Raw genomic sequence first — 16,468 nt, 5'->3', positions numbered from 1 at the left:
ACTAATGGCTTGGAATGGACAATATACTGAATACATTTTAAATGACCCAAAACTACCTTTAATTAAAAAAAAAAAAAAAAACTCTACCCACACTATTCAGATTTGTGTAAGAATTCCTTTTGTTTCCATGATCAGACCAGCAAAATATGATCCTAATTTGGGATTAGTAACATGTATTAACTGTTCATTTTATACAGGTGTAAATAATACCATTCCTTTTGATGAAAGTTGATAGGATATTTACATTCTTAAAACCAGAACGATTCCAGTTGAATGGGTTCCAGTTGATTTACAATGACCTTGGCAAGAAAGCCCTACTTTATATGTTATTGAAGAAATATTGAAAAATCTTAAACGTGTTAAATATGTTTTGGGACTTCTCATTGCTGCCATCTTAGGCATTATTGCTATTACCACTATGGCAGCCATAGCTGTAGTGGCTCTTCATAAATCCATACAAACAGTTGATTTTGTACAAGAATGGCAGAAAGATGACGATGTCCATTGGACCACTCAAAAAGAAGAAAAAATTTAAAGGCTGAATATTTCAAATCGTAGGTTCAAAGCTAATCTGTCAAAACACTTGCCAACTAAAGAATGTCACTTACCATCTGGTTCTAAGGACTGAATCAGTAGCCACTGCAGTTGCTAACCTTCAACAGAACCTGAAAGGAATTCAGAGCAAAGAACATAAATGAGGCATTCTGTCCTCTAGGAGAACTGGCAGAAAAAACCTTCAGAGAGGTATTTTCAGAAAATTTTATGAACATAAATTCTTGAATCCTCTCATACCTAGAAAAATGCTAGAAACTAGGATGTCTTTCATTTGTCAATAACAGCAACCTTCTGCTGAGATGTATCCATGACTGCATGTACCCACTTCACCAAAATCACATGTAAACCGATCTCTTCCTTACCTCTTCAGAGAAGCTTCTCAGAGCTATGTGAGAGGCTATCTCTGGGCTGTAGTGGTCAGTAAGACACCTAATAAACTTAACTCAAAACTTAAAAAAAAAAAATTTGATGGAAAGTTGTCCTCCCAAGTGGCCGACCTTCAACAATCTGTTATTTCATTAGGAGATCAATTAGTCAGTTTACAAAAACAGGTGAGACCAAGATGTGATTGGAACTATACTTCCTTTTGTGTAACAGATTTCAAATATAATAAGGCATAATTCAATTGGGATAAAGTTAAACAACACATATTGAACCAAGGTAATATTTCTGTAGATATTCAAGATCTACCACAAGATATACTAAAAGCTTTTAATAAACATCTTGATGTAATTTCTGGATCAGACTTTCTTGAGACCGTTGCTGATCCATCTTTCTTCTCTTAACCCCTTAAAACAGATCAAGGCATTTGGATACGGAATTGCTCTGGTTATGGGGGTGCTATTAATTTTGCATTTGTGTTTCTGTATAGTCTGGAGAAGAACGATCAAGAGACGACGGAGCCAACAACAGCAGCTAGCATTTCTCGCCATTTCTCGTCAAGTAGCAAAATCAAAAAGGGCGAGATGTAGGAGACAGGAAGAATAAAAGAAATGCAGGCCCTGGCAAGGGCCGCAAGAGAAATTTATAATTATTGATAAACTGGATGCTGTAAGGCATGACACTCTTGGGACAAGTCCAGAGGGAACAGTTCCTAATCTTGAAAACAAGATATGATCCCTGGGTCGGAAAACCGACCCCAGACTGTTTCCCAACTGGCCTCTCAGGGGCATATGCTTTACGTGTCTGGTGGAAAATCTACAGATAAGAATATTAGCCTTAGTTACTGATTTGTTATTGATTACTGTTTCCTAATTACTCCGGGGTTAATGATTATTTTGTTCTTTGGCCCTGAAGGCCACATGAGTTACAGTTTAACTCCCCCCATATTCTTTCATTCATGGCTGAAAGTCTAATAAAGCTGGCTTGGATTCAGTTTCAGCACCTTCACCTTGGAGCAGTGTTGGTCCCCTGATCCTCACTTTTCTCTGAATGGGTAATAATGGGGCAAAATCCTTCTAAGCATAGTGACTATATGTAAGTATTAAAAACTTTGTTAAAAGGTTTGGGGGTTGAGATATCTCACTCCTCTTTTAAAGAACTGTTTTCTGCCATTGAAAAATATTGCTACTGGCTAGATCCAGATAAAGGGCCTTTGAGACATGAGGAATGGCAAGAAAATATGCAGTGTCTGTACCTTGCCTCCCAATGCAGTGAAATGATTCCTTTGTCTGTATGGTCAGTAGGGAATCTTATTAGCAGAGCTTTAGGACCTCTGCAATCTGAAACATTGGGTTCAGGGGTTTCTGGAGAACAAGTACAAGAACAATTGGAGGAAATGAATTTATGTGATGACATAGGTGATGAGGAAGAGAAACAATCAATAAAAAAGAAAAATAAGAGCCACAAGAATGATACAAGTCAAGAACAGATATTTCTCATTCAACCAACTGCACCATTGGTGGAGCCACCTCCTTTCAATCCTAAAACCTGTTGGGATCATGGATTTGCTTTTAAATGACAGATAACTGTGCCTAATAAAATGACACCTTCACAAAAGGGAATTCCATGGGACAATTGCAGGGCGATGAAGACCCTGTTTCTTCCTGTGGCTGTAACTTAAATCCCACCAGATCCTCAATTCTCACAAGGAGGAATGCACTATGATTATAATGCCATACCTTTTAAAACTATAAAGGAGATGAAACAGGCATGTACCCAATATGGAACCAATCCTCCTTATACCATGGAACTAATTCAGGGACTTTCACAAGCTGAATGGTTGATTCCTTACGACTGGGAAATGATAGCCAGAACTTACGTATCCACCTCAAAAGTTTTACAATTTAGGTCCTGGTGGCAAGATGAGGCAAATCAAGAAGCTCACAGAAATGAGACAGCCAACCTGCCAGCTGATAGAACACTTGATCAATTAATGGGTAGTGGGGCACATTTTGGCATTCAAGCTCAGTTACAATTTGATCATCAATTACTCACTCAAGTGAGAATGGTATGTTTAAAAGCCTGGGAGAGAATAAATCCACCCAGACAAGCCTCGATTTCATTTACCCAAATTAAACAATCAAATGGGGTATCTTATGTAGATTTCATTGCCAGGCTATGTCAAAACAGTCTTACAACATGGGTTGAGAGATTTGCTGATGCAAGTTTTTGCTTATGATAATGCTATCTCAGAATGTAAAAAGGTGATTCAGCCTCTCAAAGCACAAGGTGCCCCTCTAGAAGAATAGCTTAAAGTTTGCCAGGATATTGGATCAGAAGCATATAAAATGCAACTTCATGTATACCTGTGGCAGATTCATTTTGATATTTGGCAAAACTAATACAATTTTGTAAAGTTTAAAAATAAAATAAAATTTAAAAAAAATAAAATAAAATGCAACTTCTGGCTCAAGCATTGTCTAAAGCTAATAAAAAGACAGATATGAGATGTCACCAATGTGAAAAATTAAGACACACTAAAATAGACTGTAAAGGAAGAAGAAGGGAGTCAGTTGACAAATTATACTATTGGCTCTGATGCCACTCCTATTTGTATTGGTCTTGGAAATATATGTCTTAAAACAGGATATCAGAAATGGCTTTAAGTTGTCAAGGAATCAAATGCCGATAAGACTTCCCTCTTTCGGTTAACTGCTCTTACGATTTTAGAAAACGAGGAAACTTCCAGCATGATGAATCCATCTGAGCTCCCTGATTATTTTGCTGAAATTAGCCATAGTATTGAAAATTGGTTAAGATGGAAATTATGTAAAGGATCAGAAGGCCATTTATTATTAAATGTTGCAGAAGCCTCCATTATCAATTGGGAGCCCCAAGAAACCACTAAACTTATAGACTCTAAAGTATCTTTCCCATGGGTATAGAACGATAAGGCGATTAGTACTTATGGTAGTCAGCCCCTCATATGGCATGGGGTAGGATTAGCTCCCCCTGTGCCTCATTTAAATCATTATCCTATTCATGATGAAACATGGAAAATGCCCATAGCATTGAAAGAACTAATGTCTTGGAATGGACAATATACTAATATATTTTAAATGACCCAAAAGCTACCTTTAATTTACAAAAAACTCTACCTACACTATTCAGACTTGTGTAAGAATTCCTTTTGTTTTCATGATCAGACCAGTAAAATATGATCCCAGTTTGGGATTAGTAATGGACTTCCCTGGTGCCTCAGATGGTAAAGCATCTGTCTACATTGTGGGAGACGTGGGTTCGATCCCTGGGTTGGGAAGATCACCTGGAGAAGGAAATGGCAATCCATTCCCCTAAAGCTACCTTTAATTTTACAAAAAATTCTACCCACACTATTCAGACTTGTATAATAGTTCCTATTGTTTTCATGATCAGAGTAGTAAAATATGATCCCAATTTGGGATTAGTAACATGTATTAACTGTTCATTTTATACATGTGTAAATAATACCATTCCTTTTGATGAAAGTTGGCAAAGTATTTACATTCTTAAAACAAGAATGATTCCAGTTGAATGGGTTCCAGTTGATTTACAACCACCTTGGCAAGAAAGCCCTACATTATATATTATTGAAGATATATTGAAAAGTCTTAAATGTGTTAAACGTGTCTTGGGATTGCTCATTGCTGTCATCTTAGGCATTATCGCTATTACCACTATGGCAGCCATAGCTGGAATGGCTCTTCATAAATCTATACAAACAGTTCATTTTGTACAAGAATGGCATAAAGATGCTGATGTCCTTTGGACCACTCAACAAAAAATTGATGGAAAGTTGGCCTCCCAAGTGGCCAACCTTCAACAATCTATTTTATTAGGAGATCAATTAGTCAGTTTACAAAAACAGGTGAGACCAAGATGTGATTGGAACTATACTTCCTTTTGTGTAACAGCTTTCAAAAATAAAAGACACAATTCAATTGGGATAAAGTTAAATGCCTATTGAACCAAGGTAATATATCTGTAGATATTCAAGATCTACAACAAAATATACTAAAAGCTTTTAAAAAACACCTTGATGTAATTTCTGGATCAGATTTTCTTGATACTGTTGCTGATAATCTTCCTTCTCTTAATCCCTTAAAACAGATCAAGACATTTGGATACTGAATTGGTCTGGTTTTGGGAGTGCTATTAATTATGTGTTTGTGTTTCCATCTAGTCTGGAGAAGAACGATCAAGAGACAGCAAAGCCAACAACAGCAACTAGCATTTCTCACCATTTCTCGTCATGTGCAAAATCAAAAAGGGCAAGATGAGGTAGGAGACAGGAAGAATAAAAACAAAGCAAGCCCTGGCAAGGGCCACAAGAGAAATTTATAACTATTGATAAACTGGATGCTATAAGGCATGAGACTCCTGGAACAAGTCCAAAGGGAACAGTTCATAATCTTGAAAACAAGATATGATCCCTGGGACCGAAAACCGACCCCAGACTGTTTCCCAATGGCATATCAGAGTCACATGCTTTATGCATCTGGTGGAAAATCTATAGATAAGAATATTAGTCTTAGTTACTGATTTGTTATTGATTACAGTTTCCTAACTACTCAGTGGTTAATGATCATTTTGTTCTTTGGCCCTGAAGGCCACATGAGTTACAGTTTAACTCCCCTCATATTCTTTCATTCCGACTGAAAGTATATTAAAGCTGGCTTGGATTCAGTTTCGGCACCTTCACCTTGGAGTGGTGTTGGTCCCTTGATCCTATCTTTACTCTGAATTCTTGTGTCTCGTTTCTCATTCTTCACATATTGGACTTTCAGAAACCCTGCTTGTCAAGCCAGTCTTGATAGGAAGCTGTTAAAAGACAGGAGGAGGGAGACACCAACCCGTGTTACTGTCTACCATTCAGGAGAAGCAGGGGACCAACTGATGCTTGTTCTTTACAGTAGGAGGAGAATTCAGCCATCCAGTGTCAGTGTGTAAAGAAGGTCAGTCCTATGGTTTTATATCTGAATTTGGATAAACAGAACAGCATTTAAGAATGCTGAAGACAGAGTCCATAGACTGGACTGTAGACGTTAAGAAATAACCCAAACCTTGTGCGCTACTATTTCTGGTATCTTACTCCTTCTCCTAACTCCCACAACTAACATCAACTTTGTGAACAAAGCTTATTCTTTAAAATTCTGTGATTTCACCTCCCAGTTTATAAGAAGCTGTTTCCTACTCTTATTCCTAATCGACTTTCAAAAGAAAGTGTTTCACATTTGTATTTGATGCATTCCTATCAGATGACTCTGTCTTTACCAAATAGCATTTCCAGCCTGTTCTAGTTAAAATCTGCTCTGCTAATAATTCTTCAAATGGCTTTCTCCATTGCCCAACCTTAGTAGGTAGCGATGGAAGAAAACATCTAAAATGTAATGCCATGTTTCAAGAGCAATGTGTTGTTAATAAGGAAAAGATAAGTTTTTTTTCAAGCCAGATGCAAACTAGACATAAAGCTTAATCACAGAGGAGGCAAGAAACAGTGTGATGTTTTTAGTCAATTCATTTATTGAACAAATATTTTTTGAGATCCATGCTTTGTCAAATACTGTGCTTTTTTTCCTAGGGAATAAGGACATATGCAAGACACAGAGGGTTCACCATCACAAAGCTAGCAGTCTACAAGGAGATAGTAAAAAAAAAAATCAAACAACTTCCTATCTTGGTATGTATTCTATAGAAACTCTTGGGTGTGGTTAGAACAAACTCCACACCAAACCTGTCTTGTTGGTTGATGATGTGGGTGGAGAGGCCCCCTCTGGAGAAATAACAAAACACTGAGGCCTCAGGGCTGAGCAGAAACCAGTTGGCCATTGGGTGGGGGTGGGGGTGGGAGTGCTCCAGGGCCGGGAAGTGCTCCTCAAAGATCTAGGAACTAGAGGGAGCTTAGAGGATTCAGGGGACACTGATGAGGCCAGTATGATGAAAACTTTTTGAGAGAGAGAGAGAGAGAAATTGATCATGCAAGGCCTTCAGGACCATTCCTAGGGCTTTCAATTATTTTAAAAATAAAAAACAAAAGCAATTCATTAGAAAATCTAAATGAGAAAAAAGCCAAATATCAAAAAGGCATCTGATTATGTATAGAGAGAGTAACATGGAAATATATGTTACCATATGTAAAATAGGTAGCCAATGGGAATTTGCTGTGTGACTCAGGGACCTCAAACCAGGCTCAGTAACAACCTAGAGGGGCGGGATGCAGAAGGAGGTGGGAGGGATGTTCATGTGGGAGCGAACATGAGTAAACCAATGACTGATTCATGTTGACGTTTGGTAGAAACCAACACATACTGTAAAGCAATTATCCTTTGATTATAAATTTTATAAAGGCATCTGACTATTAAGTAGAGGAGGGATTGAAGATACAGTATCATCTGGGAGGCTACTACATTGCAATCAAATGATAGCATTGGATTCACATGGAGATAGGGAGAAAAGGATAATTTTTCATTTGGGGAAAAATCTATAGGATTTGATGATGGACTGTGAGTAAGTGAGGAAAGAAGTGTTTTAGAGATGACCCCAAGATTCTGCATGAGCTGTTTCATGATGCCATTTACTGAAATGTGAACCAGGCTGGGGATGGAGGTCATGATTTCATTTTGTCCAAATCAGTTTGAGATGCCCACAAAATTGCCAAATGGAGAATTTGAGTGGGATAGAAGAGGTTGGAACTCTGGGAAGGGTCTAGGCTGCAGACTACATATAAATGGCAATAAGAGCAATAATTCACTAAATAGAGGAGGAAAGGGGACCCAGAACCAGTGCCAAGGAAGCACTTGAAGCACTTACATCTGTGTAAAGAAAAATGACAATCTGAAAATGAGACTGAAAGCAGAAATAAGTATTGAGAAATAGACAAGAGATCAAGTAGCAAGTTTATGAAAAAAGACAAAGTGTTGTTTACAAGAGGTCGATGTTTCTGGTTCGTTCTGCATTTCCCTGACAAAACAGTTCTGTCTCTTTATTCCCAGGAATCCAAACCACAATGGCCGCCCAGTACCTCAGCGAACCCAGGACCAGCCACGGTGAGAGGCTGCTTGGGGAGGGCAGCCAAGCTTGGTGGGAGAACTGGGACTCTTCTGCCCTGTCATCCAGCCAACCTGTACAAGAGCAAAACGTCTTCAACCACATTTCTGTTTCCCTTCATTTGCTCTGCTCTCTCATTCTTTCCACCCTCTCTGCATCCTCCTTGTGATGTAGCTTAACAGTGAGCAGGAGGAGGGTTCCAATACCCTGACTGCTCCCGGGCTTGATGAGGTTTCTTCTTTGCTACTTCCTACCATGTGGGCACACTGGATAAGGGGTTGTGGCCTCTCAGGTGGTTTCTCTGCCCTTCTCTTCAGCCCTAGAGGACTGGGAAAGAGGAACATGGGGGTGATCAATGCCTCATTCAGGCCCCTAATTTCCCTGCTCCCAGTGGGCTCACTCTAAGCAACACACTCAACAGACTGATCACTCCGTTTCTCATATAACCCTCCCTCTACCCCTTTATCCTAGGAATAGATTCTATCATTTGAACTTTTGCAAATGATCCTGCAATTTAGGATCCTAAAACAGCAACAATTTAGTTGATTCTTAATTTTGAGGGTCACTCACTTGGGCCATGCTTGGGTCTGGACCAACCTGGCTAATCTCAGCCAGACTGACTCATGTGTGGGTGCTCAGCTGGTGGTTCAGGATGCAACACAATAATCTTGGATAGTCTCACAGACATGTCTGGTGGTCAGCAAGCTCTGGGTCAGCCAGGCAGACAGGGTAACAGGGCCTTGTACCCCTCATCAAGTAGGCTAGTCCAGGGCAGGTGTAGGGTTCCAAAAATCAGAAAGAGAAGGCAAAGAACAATGTGTCAGCGCTTTTGGATTCTCTGCTTAACCATGTTTTCATGATCCTATGATCCAAGGCAAGTCACATGGCCCAGTCAGACTGAAGGGTTGGAGAAACAGACTCAGTATCCTGATGAAAGGAGCTGAGAATCCACCTTCCCAAGAGGCATGAGTGCAGAGATGGACTCCTTCATGACTATGGTTGCCATCTTCAGAGGTTGCCATCCATTCATTATCAGCGTTGGCCAATGGTTGCAGTGTTGGCACTGGCCTTGGTGCCTTTTTACTTCCCAGCCATGATTTTCCTATACCCTCTCTCTAAGGCCAACCAATGCCCTCAGGATCTTGTGATGATAATTAAATAGTAGTATGAACCCCCACCCCCATTTTATTTACATAATCTTGCATGCATGCATGCTATCATTTCAGTCATGGCTGACTCATTGCAACCCTATGGACCGTAGCCCACTAGCCTCCTCTGTTGATGGGATTCTCCAGGCAAGAATACTGGAGTGGGTAACCATGCCCTCCTCCAAGGGATCTCCCCGACCCTGTGACCAAACCAGCATCTTCCATGTCTCCGGTATTGGCAGGTGGGTTCTTTACCACTAGTGCCATCTGGGAAGCTCTTAGATAATCTTGACCATCCCATATCTAGTATTCTCAGTGTTGGGAAATTTACTTCTTTCATGCCAGGATTTTGGTTCTCAAATGAAGGAAACTCTGCCTTATGGATTCAGGGATCAGCAAAAACTTCACCAGAAAGTGTGTGGGAGATGGGGGTTAACTACAGATTTTGTGGACGTCACAGGAGGGGTTTCTGCAAGTTCCCTCTTCTCTTCAACTGAATTTCTTTCAAGGTTAGCCCACATCACAGAATAGACTAAAAGGGACAAAGCAGAAGTGGAGACACCTGTTAGGAGACTGCTGAGGCAGGGGTGGTGATGGAATCTGGACTGGAATGATGATCTTCAAACAGAGACAGGTGAACAGATTTGGAGCCAAGAGAACATGCTGATGGGCTGGGTGTGGAAAGTGGGGGAAGAGGGGAATCAAGGGCGACTCCTATCTTCCCAGTCTGAGGACCTGGGTGAATGGTGATGGCTCTGAAAATAACCTGGAGTTGGTAACAGTGTCTATGATGTTGTGTGTGAGATAATGTAGGTATTGTCTCAAAGAAGAAATGGGTAGATATAACATAGGATTCCTCATGCAGGAATCAGACCTTTAAGTTCAAGGGCCAGCTGGCAAGGTCTGCCTTCTTGGAAAAACAGGCTTTCACTTGTGATTGTCAATTGCCTTCCCTCTTGTCCTCAGTCTATGACTGACATATCCAGAGGACTTTGACTATATAGAAACATTGCAGAGATATGCAGAGACTTGCTGAATACTGGCACAGAAAGAGCTGGTAGATGATTTGGGGTTTAAATTCAGGTTTCAATTGCTGTGCTCTACTGTTCTGATATTAACTTTCAACTTTCCTAGGAAGTCAAATATGCATAGTCAATTTTGTGTTATCTCCTATCTTATGAAGAACAGCTACTGGGAGCAACTCAGAGTCCTCTTCTTAATCACATTGTTTCCTCCTCTATGAGCTGTTTGCTTCCACAAGGTCAGAGTATGAAGCTGAAAGGGATCCTGAAGAATATCTGTTGTTATTGTTGAGTTGCTAATTCATGCCCATGGACTGCAGCATGCCAGGTTCCTCTGTCCTCCACTCTTTCCTGGAGTTTGCTCAAATTCATGTCCATTGATTTTGTGATGCTATCTAGCCATTTTACCCTCTGCCACCCCCTTCTCCTTTTGCCTTCAACCTTTCCAAGCATCAGAATCTTTTCCAGTGAGTCTGCTTTTTGCATCAGGTGACCAAAGTCTTGGAGCTTCAGCTTCAGTATCAGTCCTTCCAATGAATATTCAGGGTTGAATATTTATTCAGTGGGTGGGAGCCTTGCAGGGAAGACAGCTGAAGTTCATTCTAACACTGGGTCTTCTGTTTCCTGATGTTCCAGGGCTTGCAAACCCTGGAGATTCCCAGCTGAGACTTGTCTTAGTGGGTAAGACTGGGGCAGGAAAAAGTGCAACAGGAAACAGCATCCTCAGAGAGAAAGTGTTTCTGTCTAGCTTTTCGGCTGTATCCATCACCAAGCACTGTGAGAAAGGAAGCAGCACCTGGAAGGGGAGAGAAGTTGTCATTGTGGACACACCTGGCCTCTTTGACACGGAGGCCCCAGATGCTGAGACTCACAAGGAGATTACCCGCTGCATGGTGCTGACTTCCCCGGGGCCTCACGCTCTACTCCTGGTCATCCCACTGGGCCGTTACACGCCCGAAGGCCAGAAAGCCACAGAGAAGATCCTGACGATGTTTGGAGAGAGAGCTAGGGAACACATGATTCTCTTATTCACTCGGAAAGATGATTTAGAAGGCATGGATTTCTGTGAATACTTAAAGCAAGCTCCTACAGCCATCCAAGAGCTGATTCACAAGTTCAGAGATCGCTACTGTGTTTTCAACAACAAGGCCACAGGAGCTGAGCAGGAGAACCAGAGGGAGCAGCTGCTGGTCCTGGTCCAAATGTGGTGGACAAGTGCAATGGTAGATACTACACAAATAGCCTGTATCAGAAGACCGAGGAGGAGATTCAGAAACAAATCCAAGTGTTACAAGAAAATTACAGAGCAGAGCTTGAGAGAGAGAAAGCTCAGATAAAACAGAAGTTCGAAGAGGAAATCAGAAAGCTGAAGGATGAACTAGAACAGCAAAAGTGGAATGTGGAAATGGAAAGGCAATTGGCAGAAAGGGAGGCTCACTGGGTTTCAAGACAGCGACAGCCAGAGATGATGTTTCGAGTCAGAATAAGATACTTGAAATCATCCTTAAAGTGTTCCAGGTTTTTTCCTCTCTGTTTAAGGATTAAACCTCGTGAAGATCTGTCTATATTTCTGGCATATTTTGGGGTGATCCTGCCTCATGTGACTCAGAGCATTCTCCTTTTCGTCTGAGACTCTCAGGGCTAAGGAGAGTAAAGTTCACTATTGATAATTGGTATATGTTTGATTGATTTAACAGGGAAGGGATAAATTCTCAACTTGTGAAACTCCAAAGGAGAAAGTATTGATTTTCCCTAATTTGTGAATTCTTTCTCAGAGACACCAAGACAGGGAATGCAGGAGACCAAAGAAGGTGCCCCCAAGCTTTCTCTATTTATTGCTAGAAGAGATTTTTTTCTCTAGATCCTTTCTAGATTGGTGGATGATCTTCCCCTACAGCTTTTTCTCACTTATTTTGTCTAGACAGTGCTGATCATCTTACCCTTATAGTTTATTTGAAAGATCAATTCTTTCTATTAGTTAAACTTACAGAAGGAGATACGGATAGAATCTTTCTAGAGGAATGGAAATTTGTTCACTTATAATTTTACTGAAGGCCTCAAATTGTTCCTTATCAACTGACCATTAAGAACAAAGAGTTCCCTGGCAAATAGACCTTTCAGAACTCAACTACATGAAATGCCAAAAGGCGCAAAAGATATTCAACAGACAGGAGAATAATGCTTGCTGGATTCAGATGTATCTGTAGGAAATCTTTGACCAACAACATCCAGTTTGCTGAATAACCAGTTCTCTCTGTTTCCTGTGAAACTAACAGCTGCCCCATGCAGATGAATTGTTTGCTTATTGTTATTTTAATAAAACTTTTCTGTTCTCTCATATTTGTGCAAATTGGAATCTGTTTTTTTGTTTTTTGTTTTTTGTTTTTTTTTCTTGGAAAGCACCACTACTCCTTCTAAGAACACAGGGATGGATTTCAGTTTTTTGTAAAAGTTCAAGATGATTTTGGTGTAGACTTGGTCCACCCTCCAGACATCTCCCCTCCCCTTTTTCTGTCAGAAGGTTTGAGCCACATTCTCAACCCCTCTGTCAGTCAAAGTCTATATTCTCCTTGGATTCATCCATTATGTATTGGTAGAAATTATGTGTAACTGAGGTACACATAATAATATAATACATATATATATACTCATATATAATATATAAAAAATAATATTTACAATTTTCTATGCTGGGTTTACAAAAAGCAGAGGAGCCAGATATCAAATTGCCAACATCTGAAGGATCATAGAGAAAGCAAGGGAATTCAAGAAAAACATCTACTTCTGCTTCATTGACTGTTGTAAAGCCTTTGACTGTTTGGATCACAACAAACTGTGATCTTCAAGAGACGGGAATACCAGACATCCTCATCTGTCTCCTGAGAAATCTGTTTGTGGGACAAGAAGCAGCAGATAGAACCCTGCATGGAACAACAGACTGGTTCAAAATTGTGAGACAAGTATGACAAGGCTGTATATTGTCACCCTGTTTCCTTAACTTATATGCAGAGAACATCATGAGAAATGCCAGGCTGGATGAAGTACAAGCTGGACTCACGATTGCCAGGAAAATATCAATCACCTCAGATATGCAGATGATGCCACCTTTTGCCAGAAATTGAAGAGGAACTAAGGAGCCTCTTCATGAGGGTAAAAGAAGAGAGTGAAAAAGCTGGCTTAAAACCCAACATTCAAAAAACAAAGATCATGGCATCTGGTTCCATCACTTCACCACAAGTAGAAAGGGAAAAAGTAGAAACAGTGACAGATTTTCTTTTCTTGGGCTCCAAAATTACTGTGGATAATGACTGCAGCCATGAAATTAGAAGATGCTTCCTCCATGGACAGAAAGATATGAGAACTCTAGACAGTGTATTAAACAGCAAATGTCTGTATAGGGAAAGCTATGGGTTTTCCAGTAGTCATGTATGAATGTGAGAGTTGGACTATAAAGAAGGCTGATCGCCAAAGAATTGATGCTTTTTAACTGTGGTGGAGAAGACTCTTGAGAGACCCTTGGGCTACACAGAGATCACATCAGTCAAACCTAAAGGAAAACAGCCTGAATATACTTTGGAAGGACTGATGCTGAAGCTGAAGGTCCAATACTTTGGCTACCTGTTGTGAATAACTGACTCATTAGAAAAGACCCTGATGCTGGGAAAGATTGAAGGCAGGAAGAGAAGGAATCAACAAAGGATGAGATGGTTGGATGGCATCACTCACTCAATGGACATGAGTTTGAGCAAGCTCCAGGAGAAGGTGAAGGACAGGGAAGCCTGGCATGCTGCAGTCCATGGGGTGGCAAAGGGTCGGACATGACTGAGCAACTGAATAACTACACACACACACACACACACACACACACACACACACATACACATATATGCTTAGTCACTCAGTCATGTCCAACTCTTTGGGACCCCCATGGACTATAGCCCACCAGGCTCCTCTGTCCATGAACATTCTCCAGGCAAGAAAACTGATGTGGGTGGCCATGCCCCTCTCCAATATACACAAACACACATGTATCAATAATTATATATAGATATATAATATATGTATATTATTAATGCTGCATAAGAGTCTCCCTCTCTGGTGTCTGGCTTTTTTTTTTTTTTTTACCAATTTACTGATGCTGTGTAGTAAGTCATTTCCAGAATATAAAGAAGCATTCAGCCTGGTCAGCTCAGTTCAGTTACTCAGTCGTCTCCAACTCTTTGCAATCCCATGGACTGCAGCATGTCAGGCTTCCCTGTTCATCACCGACCTCTGAAGTTTGCTCAAACTCATTTCCATCGAGTCTGGTGATGCCATCCAACCATCTCATCCTCTGTCATCTTCTTCCTCCTGCCTTCAATCTTTCCCTGCAACAGGGTCTTCTCCAGTGAGTCAGTTCTTCGCATCAGGTAGCCAAAGTATTGGAGTTTTAGCTTCAGCGTCAGGCCTTCCAATGAATATTCAGGACTGATTTCCTTCATGATGGACTGGTTGGATTTCCCTTGCAGTCCAAGGACTTTCAAGAGTCTTCTCCAACACCACAGTTCAAAAGCATCAATTCGTTCAGTGCTCAGCTTTCTTTACAGTCCAACTCTCACATCCATACATGACTACTGGAAAAACCAAAGCTTTTACTAGATGAACTTTTGCGGCAAAGTAATGTCTCCACTTTCCAATATGCTGTCCAGGTTGGTCATAGCTTTTCTTCCAAGGAGCAAGAATCTCTTAATTTCATGGCTGCAGTCACCATCTGCAGTGATTTTGGAGCCCAAAAATAAAGTCTGTCACTGTTTCCATTGTTTCCCCATATATTTGCCATAAAGTGATGGGACTGGATACCATGATCTTAGTTTTCTGAATGTTATGCTTTAGGCCAACTTTTTCACTCTCCTCTTTCACTTTCATCATGAGGCTCTTTAGTTGTTCTTCACTTTGGGCCATAAGGGTGGTGTCAACTGCATATCTGAGGTTATTGATATTTCTCCCTGCAATCTTGACTCCAGTTTGTGCTTCTTCCAGCCCAGCGTTTCTCATGATGTACTCTGCATAGAAGTTAAATAAGCCGAGTGACAATATACAGCTGTGAAGTACTCTTTTTCTTATTTGGAACCTGTCTATTGTTCCATGTCCAGTTCTAACTATTGCTTCCTGACCTGCATGCAGATTTCTCAAGAGGTAGGTCAGGTGGTCTAGTATTCCCATTTCTTGAAGTATTTTCCATAGTTTGTTGTGATCCACACAATCAAAGGCTTTGGTGTAGTCAATAGGGTAGAAGTAGATGTTTTTCTGGAACCCTCTTGCTTTTTTGATGATCCGATGGATGCTGGCAATTTGATTTCTGTTTCCTCTGCCTTTTCTAAAACCAGCTCGAACATCTGGAAGTTCACAGTTCACATACCATTGAAGCCTCGCTTGGAGGATTTTGAGCATTACTTTGCTAGCATGTGAGATGAGTGCAATTGTGCAGTTGATTGAACGTTCTTTAGCATTGCCTCTCTTTGGGATTGGGATGAAAATTGACCTTTCCCGTCCTGTGGCCACTGCTGAGTTTTCAAAATTTGCAGACATATTGAGTGAAGCACTTTCAAAGCATCATCTTTTAGGAGTTGAAATAGCTCAAAGGGAATCCCATCACTTCCAAAGCAAAAACACCCAATTGTTGATGTGACTGGTGATGGAAGTTAAGTCCGATGCTGTAAAGAGCAATATTGCATAGGAACATGAAATGTTAGATCCATGAATCAAGGCAAATTAGAAGTGTTCAAACAGGAGATTGCAACAGTGAACATTGACATTTTAGGAAGCAGTGAACTAAATTGACCTGGAATTGGTGAATTTAATTCATGGGACCATTATATGTACTACTGTGGACAAGAATTCCTTCGAAGAAATGGAGTAGCCATCATAGTCAAAAAAAAAAAAAAAGAGTCTGAAATGCAGTATTTAGATGCCATCTCAAAAATGACAGAATGATCTCTATTTCCTTAGCAAACCATTCAATATCACAATAATCCAAGTCTATGCTCTGACCAGTAACACTGAAGAAGCTGAAGTTGAACTGTTCTATGAAGACCTACAAGACCTTCTAGAATTAACACCCAAAAAAGATGTCCATTCCATTATAGGGGACTGGAATGCAAATGTAGGAAGTCAAAAGATACCTGGAGTAACAGGCCAAATTGGCCTTGGAGTACAAAATGAAGCAGGTCAAAGGCTAACAGAGTTGTTCCAAGAGTACACACTGGTCATAGCAAACACCCTCTTCCAACAACACGA

At 40.5% G+C, this 16,468-nt stretch overlaps 1 pseudogene; it reads left to right on the top strand.

The window, feature by feature from the left end:
• The first annotated feature begins 5,630 nt into the window (after nucleotides 1-5,630).
• Nucleotides 5,631-12,530, top strand: LOC139181979 (GTPase IMAP family member 4-like; annotated as a pseudogene).
• Nucleotides 12,531-16,468: the final 3,938 nt, after the last annotated feature.

This window comes from Bos indicus, unplaced genomic scaffold (assembly GCF_029378745.1).
Source record: "Bos indicus isolate NIAB-ARS_2022 breed Sahiwal x Tharparkar unplaced genomic scaffold, NIAB-ARS_B.indTharparkar_mat_pri_1.0 scaffold_46, whole genome shotgun sequence".
NCBI classification, from domain to species: domain Eukaryota; kingdom Metazoa; phylum Chordata; class Mammalia; order Artiodactyla; family Bovidae; genus Bos; species Bos indicus.
Note: the sequence above shows the minus strand (reverse complement) of the source record. Positions and strands in the feature narration are given on the sequence as shown.